The sequence below is a fragment of the Polistes canadensis genome, unplaced genomic scaffold, assembly GCF_001313835.1.
Source record: "Polistes canadensis isolate GaletaPanama2010 unplaced genomic scaffold, ASM131383v1 scaffold_36, whole genome shotgun sequence".
Classification (NCBI taxonomy): Eukaryota; Metazoa; Arthropoda; class Insecta; order Hymenoptera; family Vespidae; genus Polistes; species Polistes canadensis.
Genome location: NW_014569583.1, coordinates 662,993 through 685,980, shown reverse-complemented (window position 1 = coordinate 685,980; position 22,988 = coordinate 662,993). Strand labels below are relative to the sequence as shown.

Here is a 22,988-nt window from a genome sequence, read left to right as displayed (position 1 = left end):
TATATATATATATATACAAATATACATATATACATCAAAGAAGAGTCATAGTTCAGGATTTATCGTCGCGTCGAATCCCGACGATCCAAACAGAGACAATCGAACGAGCCATGCGTCACGTCGACGACGAGTCGACATTGACAAATCCGGCTATTTGAAAAATCGTGCTAGGGATAGACGAAACGATGGAGTCTTCTTCAAGCATATACTACCAAGAGAGAAAGAGAGATAAAATACAAGCTATTACAAACGGCTAAAAATCAACTTTTTTTTCTTCTTCTTTCGATTCGTTCGAGAATTTCTAAAAACCCTTACCCCCTTTCTCTCTCATTGTCTCTATCTATTTCTCTTTCTAATGACTTCGATTCAATTCATCGTATTAATTAAAACGATCAAACGTGTCAACTTAATCTAAATTAAATTTAATAAACTGATATATATATACATATATATTTCTGGTTGAGCACGTATCGTAGTAATAACTATAGTCGGTTAGAATTTAACGATACAAAGGGTAGATATGTTCGACATCCGACAAGAGAGGAAGAGGAAACCGACGAAGCAGTTATTTACGAAGAAGTAGCATCAGCATCCGTCTTTTCACTCGTTTCCTCTACTCTTCCTATAAACCTCCTTCCCTACCCCAACCCCTAGCCCCACTATCAGCCTTTTCCTTTTCCGTTCTACTCTATCGTAAAGTTTTTTCTGTTTAACTTGACAACGGGCTGAGTTGGGTGGTATGGGGTGGGATGAGTTTGGGGAGGGGAGTCTGCAATCGGGCCGGGTATGTACGGTTGGCCACATCAAACAGACGAATGCCCTTTGAAGATGAAAAGCTCACCGTTGCACAACAATTTAATCTTCACGGTAATAGCGAGCAGAGCTGGGTCGTAGTTTACGAGGAAAGCCTCTGGAGGAGGTTCCTTTTCTCTCTCTCTCTCTCTCTCTCTCTCTCTTTCTCTCCTACTCTCCTACCACTTCCTCTCTTTTTCGTGGAAAAAGATAGAAGATGTTTGATTCTGTGGGTAGTTAGAGAAAGACAGTTGGGAAAGGAAGAAAGACAGATAAAAGAGAAAGGAGATGTAGTCCGTCAGACATAGAACGCTAGAAGCAACGAGCCAGAGAACAAACGAGCAAACGAACATACTGTGTGTCACATAATTAGGCACGCTCACTACCGTTATAACGAAGTTTGACAAGCGACAGCGTGCTTTTTCCTCGTTTACTCTTCTCTCGATATATATATGTATATATACTCGTAACTTTATCTCGCTTTGTAGATAAAAAGAGAAAATCATAGAGAGAGAGAGAGAGAGAGAGAGAGAGAGAGAGAGAGAGAGAGAGANAGAGAGAGAGAGAGAGAGAGAGAGAGAGAGAGAGAGAGAGAGAGAGAGAGAGAAAAAGAGCTTTATAATTTCTTTATTTTATTGGTCGATATCATCGATACTATACACACGCACACACACATTTCATATTATTTATTTATTATTAACTTTCGGAGTTTTCAATTAGCACGAACGTTATTTTATTAATATCGAAAAATAATGTACATTTATTTAACATCTCTGTTTTTAATTGTTATAATAATTATATGCATTTCGAAATTATCGTATAATATTATTTAATTCGATTAAAATTATATCACGATGAAATATTGTATAATACATAATAAAATTATATAATAACGAATCTTCTTCTCGTCTAAATACTTATTTTCTGATATAACTCGTTAACTTCGTTAAGATCTCATTAGAGAAGGAAGACCGGTGGTGTATCCTTTTGCCTGTGTTTATAACATAATCTTCGTACTCTTATTTCTTTTGCTTGCTTTTATGTTTTAAAAATATTCGTTTGAATACTGCAAAAAAGAAAACAAAATAAAAAAAGTATTTTATAACGTAGTTAATTGGTGAAACATGTACTTTTACACTATACTTTGTGGAGTTAAATAATTAATATCGTAATGATCTTCCTTTTCGTTTTCACATACATATATATATATATACATACATGTACACATATATCTGTATACATAAATGCTTATGCACAGAAACACGTATTCATTACCCATAGACTTTGAATTTTGAAACGTTTCTATCGTGGTATCTATCCGCAACGTTGCATTTAAACACGAACGATCGATTGCATTCGGTCGTCTCGAAGTGGAAAGACACATCCGCAGAAACGTATCATTCGTGACCTGATCGTCCTCGTCCTCGTTCTCGTCCTCGTCCTCATCCTCATCCTCGACGTAGTCGTCGTTGTCGAAGGACCCAAAACGATTGCGAAAGCGTGGCTTGGCTCCTCGCCTGCGGTCTAATACCTTCGGAAATCCTACGATTTCTTTTCTATTCTTTTATTTTCCTCTTAATGTCTCTCGAAAATGTTATTTCATTCGCGATAGAAAGAATTCTTTTACCCCGTCGTTAGATATTTTCGTCGTTAATAGAAAATTTTTCTATTAAAACGTTAACGCAATTATATATTTATACATAACATATTATATAATACGTAACGAGGGGTGGTGTAATGTACTTTTTGTGATATCTTTTACATCATTCGATTAATTACATTCAATATTATAATATATCATATAATTTTTATATAATATTTTCAATATATTTATTATTTAATATGTTGTAATATTAGAGTCGAGGAGGAGGGGGAGGATATAATAAATCGTTTATTTAATAATGTTTCTCATATAATACGCCAAAGTGGCATAAACGTTAACGATACTAATGATATTTAAAATTATGATATTGCATGTTCGCGAATACAAGTAAAAAGAGGATCTAAAACGTTGTCGACACAAAGATGACAACATCTATGTGGATTGCGTCTCGGTGAAAACGTTCGTTTCAACGGATAATAGTATAACAGTTGGACACTGCAAAGAAAAGCTCGAAATGTTAGAAAGAAGAGAGAGAGAGAGAGAAGCTTTGTTGGATATAACGTACTCTTGTTGACTAATTAAACCTCTTAGCGTCGTCGTTAGCCACGCGTAAGGCATGATGCGTTCCGCGCCAACGCGCGCGCGCGCAAACTTGCATCCGTGCATCTTTTAAACAGAGAATGAAAAAGAAAAATATATATATAAATTTTAAAGGAGACTCCCACTCGTGGATGTCGCGGATTAATTTCAACAAAAATCTCTGCTTTTCATCGTCTTCTTCCATTTTTCTATTCCATTTTTGTTTTTTTTTTTTCGCTTAGCTCGTTTCTCTTTCTTTCTATCTATCCAAATGCAAGCAACTTTCAGCAAAACATCGAGAATAAGAATTAAGCTGAAAAGAACGATTAAATGAAAGGAATGACGAATTTCTGTCTCTATTTTATAAAGATTTTTATACGATGATTTTATTTTTTGCTCGTTTTTTGTTTGGGACTGGCGGGGGAGGGGAAGGGGGGGGGGTAATGTAAACTATTAGAACTTGTTGCAAAGATTATTATGTTTTCTTCAACGAAAATCTTGTTCAATCGTTATATACACAATAGTTGAAAAAAGAAGTAATAAATATTTTAATAAACAAAATCAGATGGGTGAAGTGGATGGGGGGAATGGGGGAAGGGGTGTTTACAGATAGTCAAAAAGAAAACGGGAAAGGGTTTTGACGATCGTTCGCTTTGATCGCCGATGAAAATTGATCGACGGTGGGAGGGAAAATTCCTTCCTGGATCGTGGATCGTAGTCGTAAATTCTTTTAACCTCGTTTGATATATACCTTACCTCAACCTACCTACCTACCTACCTACCTACCTACCTACCTACCTATGCGTGGGTTGAAATCTGAAAGGAATTTTTGTAAAGGAGCGTTCGCTTTAGGTATTTCAACTTTCAAATTTCTCTACTGACTGAGTAATAGAAATAAAAAAAATAATCCTTCCAATATACCGTGGAAAAACTTAGAGGGGGTTCCGATATGACTATCGAAGTGACATTATCGTTTTTTTTCTTCTTCTTTATCGTAGAAATTAATTAGCATTAAACGTCCTTTGAGAAAAATTTATGGGAATAATATTATTTAGTTTTACGAGATATTACCCAGTTTGTTGTTTTATTTAAAGAAGAACAAAAAATAATTTATCGGACTCTATACTCGAAAGATTTTTATCGGACGGTTTTTATTATTCGAGAGAATGAATTATTATAATTAAATTTGTATTATTTAGTATCGTTTTTAAGGTAACGATTTTTCTTTTTTTTTCTTTTTTAGTTTGCATACACGAGGTAATAATTTTTTGAAAATAAGTTTTACCTTTTCGTTCTGATATCCTAGCACCGAAGGACTTACATACATATATTATCAAAATAGAAAACATTTGTGAGAAAAATCAAAAGCATAATTTATTCAGCGAGGAAAATATATCTTCCCCCACACCCCACCCCCATTCGCGCAAGGAGAAAAGAACAATTTTTCTTTGTTATTTCTTTCCCTTATTTTCTGAGCGATTTAAAATACGCATTTCCACCGTGTAGACGATTTTATTTTTCGAGACGAATTTGAATAAAGGATATTCAAATCGTTTGGTATGAAAATTAACGATACGCGTTTTCACGGTTTACATTTCGAAGATTGTTTACAATGAGGGTTGGGGAGAGAGTGTAAGAAAAATACGACGCTTAGAAAAATGTTTGAGAAGAAATTTCAGTATCGAGATATTCGGATTAGAGTAAAGAAAGAAAGAAAGAAAGAAAGAAAGAAATAAATAAAGAACGAATCGGTTTGAAGAATTTAACTTAGAATCAGTTACGAATCGGAAAAGTGTCCGTTCGAGTGGATATATACTCTCGAATATATACCTCTTTTTAAACTGAAAGAGAAAAGAAAGAAAGAAGAGAGGAAGAATAAGGAGAAAGAAAAAAGAGTAGGAAAAGGAGCCGAAGTAAAAGAAAGAGAAGGAGAATATTTGTAGAAATACGTTCGAAGTAAAGGAAACTAAAGTAAGTGTATCGTACTCGCACGCTCGCTTGGTTTCACGATTTAAAGTCATTCGTTTAATGCGGATGACTAGGTAGAGGTATGACTAGGTAGACAGATAAATGGATAGATGCATTGTTTTACAGTTACTAATACAAATGTCAGATAAACAAATTTTGTAATAAGTTAAAAACACAAACTCGTGAACGATTCAAAGAAAACTGTTATACACACATATATATATAAATTCCGTATTGGTAAACATACATATCGTGTAGGTTGTACGTCAATGAGTGTTAGCTGTTGGCAAAGTCAGTATACGTTCTCACGGCGAACGGGCAACATCGATCGTGAAATATACATATGTAAATATATGTATGTATATATGTATGTGAGTATTTTTCAAATTACATCAGAATAATTCGCGTGTGTAGAGAGAAAGAGAGAGAATAGTCAGCTTAACGTTCTATCTCGTGACGCCCGGTTTCCAAGAGTAAAACGTGCCTCCGGAGTACAGTTATTACCTCCTTCTCCCTACTTCTTCACCTCCTCTCTTGGTTCGTGTCGTTGACGACGCGGTTCGTCGTACTCGTACTCGTCGTTGATCTCGGCCATTAGTGGAAGCTGTACCAAGTGCCAAAGGGAAAGGAACGAAGAGAAGAAGCAAAAGAAGAAGAAGAAGAAGGAGAGGAGTAGGAGGAGGAGGAGGAGGAGGAGGAATAAAAAGAGAAGAGTAGAAGTGTACAGCAGATCCGAGCGTGAACAGGAAGATTCTCGGAGCGACAGCTAACATGGTACTGCTCGCATTCTATTTTCCTTTTCTTTCTTTTTCGATTCCCTTCCTTCCTTCGTAGCATCTTAATGACACCCCCTTCCATTTACGGACAAACTTTTTTTTACTAACTCGATCTCTCTCTCTCTCTCTCTTTCTCTCTTTCATTTTCTTTCTTCTTTATTCTTTCATTATTTTACTCTTGTAGCTTGTTTAAGAGATTTTTGAAATTTTTTCTTACTGGTAATTCGCCTTGACAGAAGAAGCTCTCCCCCTCCTCCGCGTTTCCTTTTTCCTTTTTTTTTTTTTTATCTTATTTACTTACTCTGTCTCTTTCTTTCTTTCTTTCTTTCATTCCTTCCTTTTTATTCTTTCCATCTTATTTTCTTTTTCTTTTATCTACTTAGCAGTATAGTTACATTTCTTGATTCATCTTCTTTTTCCTTTTACTTTCACAACAGATCTCTCAAATAGGTAGCTTATTCTTGGAGTAGTAGTACGTTTACGATTGGTACAGAAGAAGGGCTTTTTCATTTTTCTCACTTTTTCTTTCTTTCTTTACATTCAGAGAGAGTTTCAACAGTCACTAACAATTCATATCGTATGTGTAATTAAAAACGAGCTCTACTGGTACGTAGTATATGCCGTGTTATATTTTTTAAAAGTATCGAGAAGGAGTTAAATTCCATCACCGTGATGGAATGTCGTTTATCAAAATGAAAGAGAGAGAGAGAGAGAGAGAGAGAGAGAGAGAGAAAGAGTGATGGAAATTCAACTACGTTCTATTATCGTCAAGTTGTTCGCCTCAGAGATTACGCTCGATTTTCCATCATTTTCAGAATACTTCGAATAACTTTGTGTATACGCGTGTATAAATGTAAAATACATACTCTACAAGAGTAGTAATTCCAACTCTTTTAATGTTAGCGTAAATAACGAGGATTAAACTTTAACAAAATTACATTCGGTTCAAAGATTCGATATATCTCGCAAATGTCATTTCGTAATTATCGAACGACTCGTTATCAATTGATAGAATTCAGGTGACAACGTCGTAAGAAACGTATCTGCAAAGATATTAAATATCGATTTAATATCGATGAAACTTTTTATCAAGAACAAATATATATATATATATATACATACAATTTTATATTATGTATAATAATTAATCTAATATTTTATAGATTTTAAATTCTCTTCTCCCACCATCCTACCTAGCTTTGTGAAATCTTCAGAAAATAAGAAAAGCTTCGATTAAATGGTTTTAAAAAAAGACAAAGTTCGGTCTATTGAGAATGATCGATCGATCAGCAGCAACACGGATTGAAATTTGTAACGGTGTCGCGGTCGTTTGCATAAAAGAGAAAAAGAGGGATAACGTGTCGTTCGGATTGACAAGATCGAACAAGGGATGCGCGAACATATTGGCAATGAATTAGAATCACATATTTGCTCGTCTCTGGAGAGATTGAATATTGATGGCATCATAAATAGTACTTTTTTCTTTTTTTTTTTTTTTTTAAATTCACGCTCTCTCTATTCCTCTCTCTCTCTCTCTCTCTCTCTCTCTCTTTCTCTTTATCTCTATCTATCTATCTATCTATTCATCTCTCTGTCGGTTTATTGCGTGCTTCATCGCATACGGTACTCCGTGCGAAGAGGTCACGTGTGCGAACACAGAGGTCGACAATACTGATTCTGCTGCTTCTCGACACTATTCCCTTATGAACGTCGACTCGTCCTTCATGTTCCCCTCCTCCACCCCCTCCTACTCCTCTTCTTCTCTCGTTATAACTCCAACCTCTAACAGCCTTCTCATCGTTCCTCGTTGTCCGTCGTTTCTAGCGTTCCACAGGACAACGACGACGAGTACGACTACGACAGGACAAAGTACGTTTACGATGCAATTAAAATTCTTTCTCTCTTATTGTTAGACGAAACAGAACCCGAAATATATATACGTCCTAGCGTTTTATTACTTTGTAATTGATATATATGTATCTCGTTGTGAACTTTCTCGTTGTTCGGAGGGAAGATATAAATAAAGTAACAGTTTGATAGTTCGATCAATTAAATCGATCCGAAAGGACCGCCGGACCACTGACCCTTCTTTCCCTTTTCTTTCGAAATTCCTTAACCTCTTTTTGCTTTCTTTTTGTTTCTTTTTTTCCTCTCTCTCTCTCTCTCTTTCTCTTTCTATTTTTTTTTTCTTCTTTTCTTGCCTTTCCGTCGTCCTTCGTTTCTTTAAAAGCGCGACACGTTTCGATGTAATAACTCATGAAACGATTTTGCCATTATAAAAATGAATCCCTCGGGAGATCGTGAAGCGCACGGCATACGAATTGCACGTAGGGATGAAGGACACGTTCCGAAGGACCGTCGAATATCGATAGGATCGACCGCGCGTCGTCTACCTTACTGGAGAATGATCGAATAATGATAGGGTGATACAGAGTAATATTTTTCGTTTATATTACGGAAGGTTACAAACCTTCGACATTTCTTTAATATTTTATCATTATCTCTTATATGAAATCTTTAATGAAAATTGATTAATGTAAATTAAAACGTTATAATACTTATCGTAATGTTAATCACGGAAATCACGTTTGCCTCCTATAGCGCATGTGGAATTTATTTAATTAACAATTATCCATAAAAAATATTCAAGAATTTAAATTGAATCTTCCAAAGTAGGGGTGTAGGATAATAAAAAACAAAAGATAAAAAACAAGATAAAGATAAATTCGTTGGATAAAGAACGAACCGTGAGAGAGGGAGAGAGAGAGGAAAAGTTAGAGAGAGAGAGAGAGAGAGAGAGAGAGAGAGAGAGAGAGAGAGAGACCTCGTTGACCTAAGAGAAAATTCTACGAGAATATGGCAAATGTATTCTGTGATGTCTTCCCGTCTACAGGATCGCAAAAAGACCGAACATTTGAAAAGTTTAGCGTTAAAACACGCGCCCGAGGTAAAAAGTGTGCGTGAGTAGAGAAGGAGAAGGAAGTTGAGTAAAAGAAGAAGGATAAGGTGACTAAGGAAGTATACTACTACTGGTTGCGAGGTCTCGTCTTCGTTGAGGTCGCGCATTTACACAGGCAGGGTCATCCCATGGTCTCCATGGTACCGTTACGGTGCATAGTACATACATACATATTCTCTGAGCGGCCATCTCGCAGGTCCTCTCTTTCTTTCCTCTCTCTTTCCCTCTTTCATACTCATTGCATATTTTCGTGCATCTCTCGTGTATGCACACGCGTACGTACACGTATATACGTGCAAGCAACACGTGTAAATACAGGAAGAAAAGGGGCCCAGGATATCTTCGGTCACGTACGTTTCTTCGCATGCCCGTTGGCTCTTGGGGAAAACATGAATAAGTCAAGAATGCTTCGTGTATTCCTCCTTTTCCTCCTCCTCCTCCTCCTCCTCTTCCTCCTCCTTCTCCTCTTGTTCTCTCTTTCTTTTTCTCTCTGTCTCTTTCCTTTTCGTTTTTGTGCCGCCACTGTCGGTTCCTACGTTTGCTTCTGCTTTTCTGATGATTCGAAACTATCCTGCCCAGAGTTACGTTTATTTCGTTTCAGGCACCCAGGTGCTTATCTCATTGTATATACCGTGTTTGATTTATACTCATTTGTAAGACTTATACGTTATTAGAGTGCAACATTTTTGTTTGAACGTGTTTCCTTATGCTCGTATTCTCTCTCTTAGTATTCCAAGAATATTTTCCTATGTTTCACCTTCTATTCGTTCGCTTGTTATTTGTTTAAATCCTTACTTTCTCCAATATTACATTCGTTTTGATATATAACAAGGATATTCCTATACATAGAGCATCGAGAAGGTATCGTATTCGAATCCTAGTTTACGAGATGATAAAGGGTCTCAGGTGTTGTTCCATTATCCTTGTTCGGGTTATTCTTGTTTTCCACAAAGTCGAGAATAGTCTAGAGCTATGGATCGAGAGACTTTTCTAGGAAAGAGAAAGAGGATAGCCGCCACTCATGAAATCGATCATATCCGTCGTCTTCCAAAACCAATTTACTTCGTCTCGGTTCGCGAAACATCCGCCGCTAATTTACGAAATTACGAATACAACAACTTCGCGTATAACTAGTAGAATTATTGACGATTATTATCGGTTAGATTTTTGTCCATATCCATTTTTTATATGCCCTATATAATGCAGAGTGGTTGGGTGAGTGGAATTCGGTCGAAATAATATAACTCGACTAATCGATAATGTTTTTGTTCTTTTCGTTCTTTAAATAACGCGAAATATCGTCAATTTGACGATATTGAAAATAAATGTTTAAAAAGCAATTAATATTTAAACAAATATTGAATACTATTAAAATTCGAAAGGGAACAGGAAGGGCGGGTTGGGAAGGGGAGGAGACATCACGATAAAACGCATTCGTTTGTCGAGATATGTTCGATGACAATATTTGAAAAAATCGTCGATATTCTATAAAAAAAAAAGAAAGAAAAAAGAAAAAAAAAGTAAAATGTATTCCCGATCGATTTTTATCATAACATTTCAACGAACGTCGAAGTTAAAAAATATTGGAAAGGGGAATATTTTCGAAAAATTTCGTCGTTCGCGTTCGCGGTTCCGGCGAATCGGGGAAGCGCGAATATTTTTTGCGAAATTTCACAATCGACTTTTAATATTATTAATTTTATGATTTTATCTGCATACCATCTATCTATCTATCTATCTATCTATCTGCCTGCCTGCCACTTGAACGCGGTTTGCCACGAATAAAGAGAAAGAGAAAGAGAAAGAGAGAGAGATAGAGAGTGATTTTTCGACATTTACTTGATAATAGCTCTCGTTTGGATTTCGACTAAAAGAGAGTTGTTGGTAAATATGAAATTATTAGAGAGACAGAATAGTAGAAAAGGAATAATTTTCAGTTGAGTTGATGTATCGCTAGGTGCTGAACAAACAGCAGTGTCTGGAATAATAACAGAGAGAGAGAGAAAGAGAAAGAGGAAACAATGGTAGTGGTGGTAGTGTGGATGGGAGGGATATATACACCAAACGAAGAAGATTATTATCAGAGCACCCCCGACAGTCGGCTTAAAGTTTAATCGTTCGTCTCGATTGCGTGCTTCTAATTTAACGCGCTCGCGATCTTACTCAACGCCAAAGTAAGTAATTGTATCTTTCGCAATCGGATAATCATTGTTGAAGAAGTGGCGGAAGGGAGAGAGGAGGAGGGGATTATAGAATCTTGTATACCATTCTTCGTATACTATCTTCAACACACTGACCTAAATTCGAATTACCACTGCATTATTCTCGAATCGTTGATGATGAATCTTATCACCGTTATACACGTCAATGAAATATTTCATTGATACCATTGGAAAGTATTGAACGCGTATCGATGATAAATCTCTGTTATATTTTTAGAAACCTTTTTTTATATATATATATATATATATATTTATCAGTAGATATTTTATTTGAAAAAATGTTCGTTTCAATATACCTACGTATAAAATACGTGTTGACGAAGTATTCTTGGTCGGATTATAAAAACGTATAGATATCATCATCATCATCGAGAAAAAAGAAATATGTATACCCCATCCAATGCATTACGGAATTTTAATATTAGTCGGATATCGAGTTAGAATTTCGAGTATGTATCGCATTTCAAACTTATAGTATATGCATGTATGCTCCACTTGCTTTACATCCATTCCCTGTTGTACATGTTTCTTTTTATTCCTCTCTCTCTCTCTCTCTCTCTCTCTCTTTTTCAATTGTTCGTGTGATCGTAGCTCTCTCTCTCACTCACTCTCTCTCTCACTCTCTCTGACTCTCTCATTTCCGGTTGACGAGAATATATTGCCATAGCGTATTTATATCGTTTGTTCTCGCATTCGTGGTACAGTACATATAGCGGTTGGAAAATTAGGGACAAATTTACGGCTTGTAAGCAGCAACAGCTACAGCAACGGCCCTGTCGACGTTATTCGGACGAGAAATACGAGTATACGTTGCTCGACGATTCATCCATCTTCTCTGTGGAGGGCGCGTGTCCTCGCGAAGAATTACTGATAACGATGCGCGAGCATCGATCCTTTTTCCCACCCTTTTCCAAAGAACCCTCCTCTCAAACCTTTCCATCCTTCCTACCTCTCTCTCTCTCTTTATTCTCACTTATTCATTCACTCGTTCCTTCCTTTTCCCTTCCTTCTCTTTTCTTTTTTCTGTCGATCTTACATGCTTACATTTTATATGGCTTATGTATGATGGCGTAGCATTGCTCGCAAAATAAATGACGCTGCATAAAAAGAAAGAATAAGTCGAAAAGCAAAAGAAGAAAAAGATAAAAAGAAAGAAAGAGAGAGAGAGAGAGAGAGAGAGAGAGAGAGAGAGAGAGAGAGAGAGAGAGAGAGATATGAAATGGCAACACGAATCGATTTTCCCGACAGGAAAAGAAGAAATGAGCTCACGTATTACGTATTACCTCGACCGACCTATTTGAATGATCGAATAGCTCTGGAGATAGTGGAACTCGCATGTAAAATTTACCGTTTCTCTCGTACCAATCGCGGACAGTACACTTTGACCTCTCAAAATAAGATGCAACCTCTATCACTTTTCCTCTAGATGTTTCACAAATGTGTTAGTCCCTTTTTTTAGTTGTCTTATTATTTCGATAAAGAATATATACTAAACATCGATGATATATCGTCGAAGATGGGATTATGTTGTTAAAATTTTAATTACATCTTCAAACCTTCTTTTTGTTTTTTTTTTTTTTTTAAGAAGAAATAAAAAAAGAATAGAATATAATGAAAGAAAGTAAATCTTTCCAATTCTTCGTAACAACGAGTATCCAGTAACAGTAAATCTACTTACAAATTTTTCTCCCACTAGTTACACTTTTATTCATTTCAAAAATCTTTATTTAACTTTACCCCTCCTGTTTTTTTTTTGGTTCTCGTTTTAGGAATAAATAAATATTCACTCGGTACAATTATAACGAGATGTTCGGAATATCGTAATAGTTATAGCAAGGAGAATATTTTACCTTCTCTCTCTCTCACTCTCTCTCTCTCTCTCTCTCTCTCTCTGACGTATCTACGCGCTACCTGGATATATTATACAAATATATTCTTATTTAATCGGAGACGTACGTGAGCGTAGGTGGATGAAAAAAAAAAAAAGAAGAAGAAGAAGGAATAAAAAAATATTTCCTTCAACATCATCTTGCCTTTTTCCCATCGGCGTAGTTCGTAGTGCAAAAATTTCAGTCCCGTTTCGGAGTCATAAATTCCTTTCCGTTGAGGCGTTTTGCAACATGCAAGGAGGAAAAAGAAGGGGGAAAAAAAAGCTAAAAAAAAAAATTGGTCGTAGAAAAATTGCCTCCTTTTTGTACGTTTGAATGAGAGAAGTCCCACTCCTCTTTTGTTCACTCCTTTCCCCCGAAGAACACTTTTCTTCTAGAATTCTACTGCCGAACTGCGAACTACTGCGTAAAACACAAACCCCTTACTATTCTTTTCTCGTTCTCCTTCTATCCTCCCTCTTTCTCTCTCTCTCTTTTTTTCTCTCCATTTCTTTTTTCTTCTTCCCTTCTCTTTTTTCCTAGTGTAGGCGGATTGTGTGTGTTATATTCAAGAAACTAGGTTCCCATGTGACGCGCGATTTTCTTCTCGCATGAAGGATACATTGTATTCGCAACAGGGGAATTCCATTGTCTTCTTTCATTCTGAAATAATATTCCACGTTATGTCGCGTTGGCTTGTACTTTTCTACCACGTGTATTGTTCAAATTCCCGCTGTCCCTTCTGCGAGCATCCCTTTTCGACCATTTGGGTAGGACAAAGAAAGGGATATACACGCGACCGGAATGAGAGAGAAAGAGAGGGATTGAGTAAATCTCATTTTTTTTCTCTTTCTTTTTTTTTGTATTTCTATTTATACTAGTTAGTTTGTTCGTCAGATTGTAATCCGTATCGTCGAGGAGATAACTCGTTAACTTTTCGTTTTTTCCATATTAATTGATCGATTATGATTTAAATAATCACCGTATTGTGCTCAAATCCTACCATATTTTCATTAGCTCATTCTAAATCCATTTGTCGCTTTATACGACATCAAATAATTCAATATTGCCAAAACGATTTATAATTAACATTTGGTTTAAGCAATGCATTATCGGTTTGGATGAGATCCATTAGGTGGTTCATTAAATTTTCAATAAATTTTCAATAAATTTTCAATAAATTTGAGTTTCACTTTATTTTGTAGTAATTGCTTCTCAAACACGTGATTTATTAAAGTAATACTTTATATATATATATATATGTATATGTGTGTATTAAAAAGTAAGCCGGTCGTGTGCCTTAACATCTTATTGATTCCATTATTCAATTATTTTAAAAGGAGGTACTTTAATTAAATGCTTCGATTGTATTTAAATAAACTGTTATTAAATAAACAGTTAGATTTTTTTTATTTTTCATGAAAAGTATCTCATAATATTTCAATGCACGGCGAGTAAGTGATTGTCCAGGCCATTTTACCTTTTAAAGCATAGGTAGTCAACTTTAGTATTTCCGAGTCGATTGGCAAATGGTTAGTAGAGTAACCATGACCAATTATGGAAAGCTGTGTTTAGTAGTTTTGCAAATTGTTCCATATAATCCTATTATGTTCCTTACACGAGTCCTACAAAGGAAGCGTATCGTTTACTCGTAGAATTATTTTATAAAATATCGCTTGTTGTTTTACACAACAAGCTTACCTATTATTTTTTGATCATCTATCTTATTTTCTTTTTTATCATATTACATACGATTATACGATTACTTGACCGGAAAAAAGAAGAAAATATGTATTAATATATTCCGCTCTTTGTGTAAAATTCTTCTATCCATTATAAATATAAAATAGCTTTAGGCAATATTCGATATCGTATTGGAAAGAAAGGAAGAAAATAAAATATTATATAAATCAATTTTATTGATGGCTTTTTATAAAAGTCTACACAAAAAGAAAGAAAATATAAAAACCGTAAGAATTTAATTGTAATAAAAATTTGTCAAGGTTTTAAGCTTCCAGCATAAAATTTCGAGATTTGGATCAACTTAATTTCTGCGATACCGCATGTACCAACTTAGACCTATGTTAACAGCGGATCATAACAGGGTTGTGTGTAGATGTGTGTGTATTCATTGTCATGAAAGTGAAAACTAAAGCATGGGGAAATACGAGGGAGTTTGAGAACGCGATTCTCGCTTGGATATTAACTTTGTCCAATCATGCACCCGAGTAGTTCCGTTGCTTCGATATTATCACGTATCGTTGGCAAAATTTAAACGATTCTTCTCGATATATATCGTCATCCCTACTCGATTACGATCAATATCGTTCGTTAATTGAAAATCGAAATCGAACCTAACGAAATATATAAATTTATCAAATTTGAATATTTTTCGTTTTAATAATAATAATAAAAATAAAGAGATTTTATACGAAAGATTTCATTCTCTCGTTCCTATCATACAGCATTACGCCATGCAATTGTTAAACTTTAACGCAAAGAACACACAAAATCACGCATATTACTACATTTATATCGATATTCTTTTATCATAAGACCAGATATTGGCGTCAACTAAAGCTACCCTTTTTTTTTCTTGCTGAACTATAGCTCAACTCCTTCATTTTATTTTTCTTTGTTTCCCCTTTCTCTCTTTACTTTTGTACGACGTAAATTTATTTCCGCGAATATTGTAGTAAATATAATAAGAGAAAGAGAGAGAGAGAGAGAGAGAGAGAGAGAGAGAGAGAGAGAGAGAAAATACAAGACGATTGTGAGTTTTCGTTTGAAAAGAAAGGAAGAAAGTAGAATGCAAGAGGGAAAAATAAAAAACGTCGATTTATTTATCCTGAAGAAGATTTCTTACTTTTTTTCCGTTCGTAAGAATAAATAAATTATTGCCGTTACTTTGACGATGGAAAAGCTGCTTTTAAATTTGCAAGTAGCATTTTATCTTTTAATATCATATATGCACATACATGAATGCAATATGCAATTTTATTCGTTTAATAAAATACATCTTGATTTTTTTATGTTACAGGTAAGCTTCGAGATAAAACTACTATCCTCCTCTTATTAGAAAGAAACAATTTTCTATTCTATACGTAAGTTTATTCTGAATTATTTTTGCGTCTACGTATTAACATATTTATACGACCGTGAAAGTTCGAAAGAAAATAAATTGGGACATTTTGGTATAGTTTTTTTCGAGGGATTCGAATGAGTTTTTTTTTCGTTATCAAACGATAGCAATTTGTACAAAAGATCTTTGAATGAAATATTCGAGTTTACGAACAATTCAATGATCATTGACATTTGTTAATTTATCCAAAAAGTTTTTGTTTTATTCTAAAACTTAGAAATAAGAGGGAAAAAAACCGATGGATAAGACGAAAGAAAGAAAAAAGGAGAACAACAAAATAGAAAAAAAATAAGAAGCATAATTTCCCGAGGGTTAAACAGTTTCATTCTCCTAGATCTAATTTCCTTCCATCAAAATACGTCGTACCGAGGATACATTTCTCTCTATATATTCCCTATACGTATATATTCCTTTCTCTTTAGAATACGGCGCGTTTCGCTGTTGGTTGTTGTTGTTGTTGTTGTTGTTGTAAACTCGTCAGCCGGAATTACGTCCCCAATGTAAATCTCTTTGCATTCTTGCGCGCTTGCACATGCTAGTTTTCTCTTCCCAACCATCTCCTCGTAAGCGCACATATATACCACGCTCGAACAATTTAAAGCTCGATTACTCGACTTGACTTCGCGTGTTTCTGAAAGAGAACTGTTAATATTGTAATCCTCTAACAGGAAGATATGATTTCGATGCTGTCGTAACGATAAGTTTGCACTCGATCCAAATTTGCATTCATTTGTTTTTTCTTTTTTTTTTCTGTTTTCATTCTCTTTGAATACAAAGTATTATCTTGCTAATTGGCGAAAAGAAATTTCTCATTTTTTTCCTTGCTCTCATTAGTGGACAATTATGTATTTTAAATCGTTACTTTTAAATATTGACCTTGCACGTAATTACAATATTCATAAGAATATGATAATTCGATTTAATTCATAGATACAACTTGACATTAAATTACTTTGGGAAATTGTTCGTCAAAAATGAACGATTAAACGATACGAAAATATAATAAGCATGTAATATGGGGAAGAATGAGAAAATAATTGAAGCGAGATGTAATTGAAGTCGGTACATACCACGCTTAATTAATACATAGTTATTCAGGAAAGTAAAGAGAACATTTCTATATATATATGTAGTTAGAGAGAGATTGTGTGTGCATGCAATGTACTTACATATGTACCCACTTAAATATGTTGGTATTGAAAACGCGCATATAATATAATAGTTATTTCCATGTTCTGTGTTTTGCCGAGAGAGAAAGAGACACACATATATATACACACACACACACACATACATGGCATATACGTGGTAATTTCAGGTGCTTTCGAGCGTGTGGAATATTCTACCGAAGTTACACGCTATCTCCCGTTGGTTGTGCTTTCAAACGAGCTAATAAAAATGACAACTTAAGGAAGTCGTATATCCACGTGAAAGAGACGTAAGATCAGAGACCGAGAGTTAAAAGCAAAATGATCGGATTTGAAGGAAAAAACAAATTACGTGAGAAGGAGGAAAAAGAAAACTAAAGAGGTTACTAATGTCGTTTCTTAATAAATGATAATAATCAAAATAAGTCATTTGGATCAAAGGAGGAATCAAAAAATATCAAATAATTAATAAAGATAATTAAGAATGATTTCTTATATTATATATATTAATAATTATCGTAAATTAAACGTTACTATTGAAATTTGATCCTCTTATGAAGGATTATCGTAATTTTCTCATTTATTTCCAAGTAGAACCAAATCCTATACAATTTTTCATTATTTCCTAAACATCTTTTTATCCTTTTTGGACGTGTATTACACGGATAAAGTAGAAGATTTCTTTTTGAAGCTTTTTCCATTTCATTTCTTTCTATAACTCTTTACCTATCTTACATTTCTTTTCCCTTTTTTTAATTCTTTTAAAAAGGAACGCTCTTGAAAAATAATCGCGACGAGGATTCGCATGAAATACAATTTCCGGTAGAGATCAAACGTAGAAAGAGAAAGAAAGTACCTAAGCGTGGGAGTAATGCAAGGAAGACGTCACGAAGAAGATAATTCGGCGTGTCTTATTCGTGAAGCCAAACGCGAAAAGTATTTTACCGTGAGAATAAATGAACAGCCCGCTCCGTATTTTCAATTTTCATCTAACTTCCTGTTCTTATTATTTCCTGTCTTTTACATTCTGCATCATCTCACGAATACATACACGTTTAACGTCTAACCACACACAGATGTGCACGTAAAAAGCAAAACCATCTCGGACTAGTGAGGTTTACGGCTATTATAGCAAACGTAATCCCTTGGAGGGCTGGGGTATGGGATTTTTTTTCTTCTTTTTATTTATTCATTCTCTCTCTTCCTCTCTCTCCCTTTCTATTCTTTTCCTTTTTTATCCTTCTCTTTCGTGGATCCGTTCAGAATCTTTTTCTACGCGACCACGCTTCGGCATTTTCACTTTTGATTTCGCAGGGTGAGGAGGAGAGGTAAGGGGAGGGGTGGAAGAAGGGGATTAACACACTCCGTCGTTCGTGGTATCGAAGTTAAGCCTCCTCCTTCTTTCCTCTCTAGATTTTTCTTTCTTTCTTTCTTTTTTTTTTTCTTTATTTCGGTGGTCATGATACAGGATTATATGCACGCTTGAAATATTGCTCCAGCTACGAGACTTTATTTCGTTTCATCCGTCCGCGTGCCAGTTCGTCGGTTTACTTTTCCAAAAAATTTTTCTATTTCTCCGGCACCGTTTTATTTTTTCCCCTTTTTAACCGTGGTAAAAACTTCGTATCTGTGTAAAACAAAAAAAAAGATTTTCACTTCTTTCTCGTTGAGATATATTATATGTGTATTTGTAAAAAAATATTTTGGTATTTAATTTTAAAAGTACGCACGTGTGTGTGTATGTGTGTTATCCTATAAAAATGATCGTAACGGGTTCGGGTAAGTAAACTTGAGGGATACATCGAAGGCTCTTTAAAAATTTGAAAACATGATACCATTGATGTAGCATCGAAGCATCACGATGCCTAGTATCATATTGTGTGATCACGATACTATAGTATAACAGTTACTACAACATGATACCTATTAGTGCAAGTATCGTAGGTATCGTGTCGTACTAGTTGAACAACGAATATGGGGGAGAGAACTGTGAGCAAGAGAGGACAAGAGAGAAGGGTAGATCCAACAAACGGCCATATAAGCAGACGTATTGGTTGTAACACAGTGGGGGGAAAGTGGAATCAGATTACCTGTCTTGGAACGATTGCTAAATCGGATTCGTTTTGATAGTACGAGTTTAATATCAGTAAAACATTGAATAATAATACAATATTTTTCCTCCGAGCGCGATCTTTTCGAATTCTCTTTGTCGAATATACAATCTTGGAAACGATTGTATGCAAATAAATGTATATACGTATATATATGTATGTATTTTTTTTTTGACAATATTATTCCAAGTACTGTTCGATCGTAAAAACATGACAAATTGTTGCAATTTTTCCTTTATCGGTATTAATAATCGTTATATTAAAGGTTATTTATTAATGATTTATTATATTCGATATGAAAGAAATAAAGAAATGACAAAGAATAACAATAATATTCGTAGTTTCCATTAACCGGAAACATTAGTTGGAGTTATGAAAGAGAAATAAAAGATATATACCCTTAATATTTGGCCATTGGATTTCCAGTTTCCGAGTAGTCGCGTGCATTTAATATCAACACGTTATTGTACGGATGCATCTCTGTGCTCAAACACTGGTATCTCTCTCTCTCTCTCTCTCTCTCTCATTCTCTCTCTCCCATTCTCTTTGGAATGGGCGAGAAGAGACCCTCGTTGGATACTACTCCTCACAAAGGCATCGTCTTCTCAGACAGCATCGGCATTGTATTGTATATACAGGGTGTCTTTGCCAGCTTATACTTATGTAACGTGAACCCACAAACACACGTAAAGGAACGTCATACTTATACCGTAGTACCAGCATCAGGATCGTTGTGGTGGCATCATCGAACCCCATTCTCAAAGTCTGCTCTTTAAACCAACGATAGATGCGAGGGAGATGAAGGTGAGGGACGTGTGGATGGAGAAAGACACACCAGCTGGCATTCAACAACGAGCTAGGGATTCTAGAGAGAATGAGTATGCGTCTGTGTGTATATGTACATATGAGAAAGAGAAAGAGTAGTAGGTGAAGGGGAGAAACGCGTGCAAGGATTCTCAGGATCCTGCCTGACATAATCCAACGTCGAACGAATAGCACGGACATTCGTGGTGTCGTCTTCGTTTCGGATTGTCAGATTTTTGATCTAAAAGAATGTTCAGTATTTTTCTTGTTTTTTTTTTATTTTCTTTGCTTTCTTTTTGCCTCCCTTCTCTTTCTATTCAATGTTAGTCTAACTGTAATATTTGATACGATACGATTCGAATAATAATACGTTATTGTATTCGAATAACTGTATAATAAAGTGTTTATAATATTGTGATTATAAATTTATCATTTTTTTTTTTTTTTTTAAATAACTTCCGTTTAATGTAACGAAATGAAAGATAAATTTATTGACGATGATTTTTAATCGACAAATCTATTGGTAGCTTATTGTCAACCGGTAATATCGTATACTTTAACGTATATTCAACGAATTATAATATCACATTTAGATTATATTTTTATCTAATTATAAATTAAGGTTAATTTGGGTTCAACGCGTAGAACGAGACTTTTCCTCTGTATACTCCTCGTACTCATGGTAATGTAGCTAGCGCGATGAATAACAAAATAAGGCAGAGAGAAAGAGAGAGAGAGAGAACAATGTGGCCGTGGACGAAATTAACTCTTTCTTTTTGCGTTTAAATCAAGCGAGTTCGTAGTTAATTTTACGTGTACTACGTGTGTCTCTGTTTCTTTAGCGTAGCTAACGACACGTGTGTCACTATGCGAACGAAAGAGACGGAAATAGTGCAATGCCACTCTTAAATAGTCCCCGATGTTAATTGCGACTGCCCGGGAATAAATAAAAACGTAAACTCGAAATTCCTCTTTTTCTATTATCTTTTTTTTTTCTTTTCCCTTTTCTTCTCGTCGCTGATTCCTCGCTGCGAATGTTCCTTTCTCCCGTAGAATTATTTTTTGCAATATCCCCGAAGCGAGTCGCCGCTGCAAATGCGCGAACGTATTTTTCAAAAGAAAATGCTATTTTCTAGTCTGTTGTGCGGTTATATCGTAGTTTCGAGAATACGCATTGTTTTCTATTCGAGAACTCAAACCACCCCGTTTGTAAAGTTGCTAACGACTGAAAATTCACGAATTAAGGACTTAAGTGGTTCTCTTTCCCTCTTTATCTTTCTCTCTCTATCTCTTTCTCTCTCTTTCTTTAAGCCCAAAATGAGTTTATGTTAATACGTTAGAGAGAAAGTTCGCTTGCGGACAAAAACTTCGGAGCATTTCCTTTTAAACTCTCCTCGCGTTGTAAGCGAATTTAAGTATTTATGGTGTGGGAAGGGGGGGCGGTGTTGGTAGTGGTGGAAAGCTTCGCGAGAGGAGTTCACGAGCTTAAATGTTAGCCTCAAACACCGTGAGAAGTAAGAGGAAACGCGAGAAAATGAGAGAAGAATGAGAAGAAGGCTTTCTCCATATCCCCCGTATAAACATCCAGAGTGAGATATAAATAAAGAGAAAAAAAGAGAGTGAGAGAGAGGGGAACATCACTATCGAGATACGAGTTGAAATAAAAAAATGGGTGTTTAATGTTTCTCGGAAATTGTCCGTGGGCTTTTTTTTTTTTTTTTTTTCTTTTTTATTTCTATTTTTTCCGAACGATTTTTCCACTCGATTCTCCAAACCTTCAGCGTTCTGGAAAATGATTAGAAGCGATCGACGACCTCAATACGCTTTTGAGTCTCTGTTTCGGAAGGGAAAACCCATTGAATCTTAACCGAACGTTATTCCCGTGTGTTCGTGTTAAATAAAAAAAACTAAAAAAAAGAGAGAGAGAGAGAGTAAATACAAGGAAGCGGAAATACAACGATCTTTATCAAATTTTATCCCCCATTTATCGTCGATTATTATTTACTCGCGTTTGTATGTGTGTTTGTGTGTGTGTTTCTATGTGTTATTTCATTTGTTAGATCGATTTTTCATTTTAGTCTCTCTCTCTCTCTCTCTCTCTCTCTCTTTCTCTCTTTCTCTCTATCTTGTTTCCTATTTATGCTTAACGATGAAACACAAGCAAAGCAAGGCGACTAAAACATGGAATTCATTTGGAATTCCTTCGTATGCAAACACGCGCTTGCACAAAATTAGTTGGTTACGTAGAACCTAATTAATTATCTCTGATAATACGTGCATTAATTTTCGTAGCCGATATATATCGTTGGGTTGGGGAATAGGAGGAGGAGGAGGAGGAGTAGGGAAAAGAGAAGCGGGGGGGGGGGGGTTAAACTAACAAATATCGATCAATATTTCAAGTATAAAAAAATACATCGGGTTACACCATTGATCGTTACAATAGAAATATATTTCTAATATCGTACAATATAATTCGTTGTTAAAAATTGTGATTTCAACAATTCGCACGATAAATAAACAGAATTTATTTTATTAGACGTTAGATAATTATAATATATTAATCGAAGTGAAATCAAAAATTGAAAATGGTACAATTGGATTACCCGTAATTTTTATTATTTTTTTTTGCTTAATACGTCGCGTATAACACGCGGAATCTTTTCGAGGTTCATTAAAACGTCCACCGTTAGTTTTCATTTAACTCGGAACTAATTCGAAATAACAATTTACTTTTCATGACTGGGCGGGACCGCCCTTATTCCTCCACCCTCCTCCTTTTTTCTCCCCTCCTCTCCTCTTGCTTCGTTAGTTCTTCTCCACACCTTTTCGACAACGTGCACGTTATAAAATCCCACATGCATTTACTTAGTTTCTTCTCATTTTCTCTTCCTCGTCGAGAGAGCACCAACTCTTTCGAGCAATTTCAACCCCTCAGCCTCCGCCCCCTCTCAACCTCATCCTTCTATATGTTCTCTCTCTCTCTCTCTCTCTCTCTCTCTCTCTCTCTCTCTCTCTC

At 35.4% G+C, this 22,988-nt stretch overlaps 1 protein-coding gene across 8 annotated transcripts in view; it reads left to right on the top strand.

Annotated features, from left to right (window-relative positions):
* Positions 1-22,988, top strand: part of LOC106784487 (MOXD1 homolog 2) — a 177,790-nt gene that overhangs the window by 42,317 nt on the left and 112,485 nt on the right. The window contains exon 1 of one of the 8 annotated variants that reach the window (XM_014744088.1): positions 5,632-5,716. The exons of 6 other annotated variants lie outside the window; for them this stretch is intronic. The gene's annotated coding sequence lies outside the window, so the exon portion shown is untranslated. Of the gene's footprint in view, positions 1-5,631; positions 5,717-15,807; positions 15,872-22,988 lie in introns of those variants that run through there. One more of the 8 variants, XM_014744082.1, reaches the window with a different exon arrangement.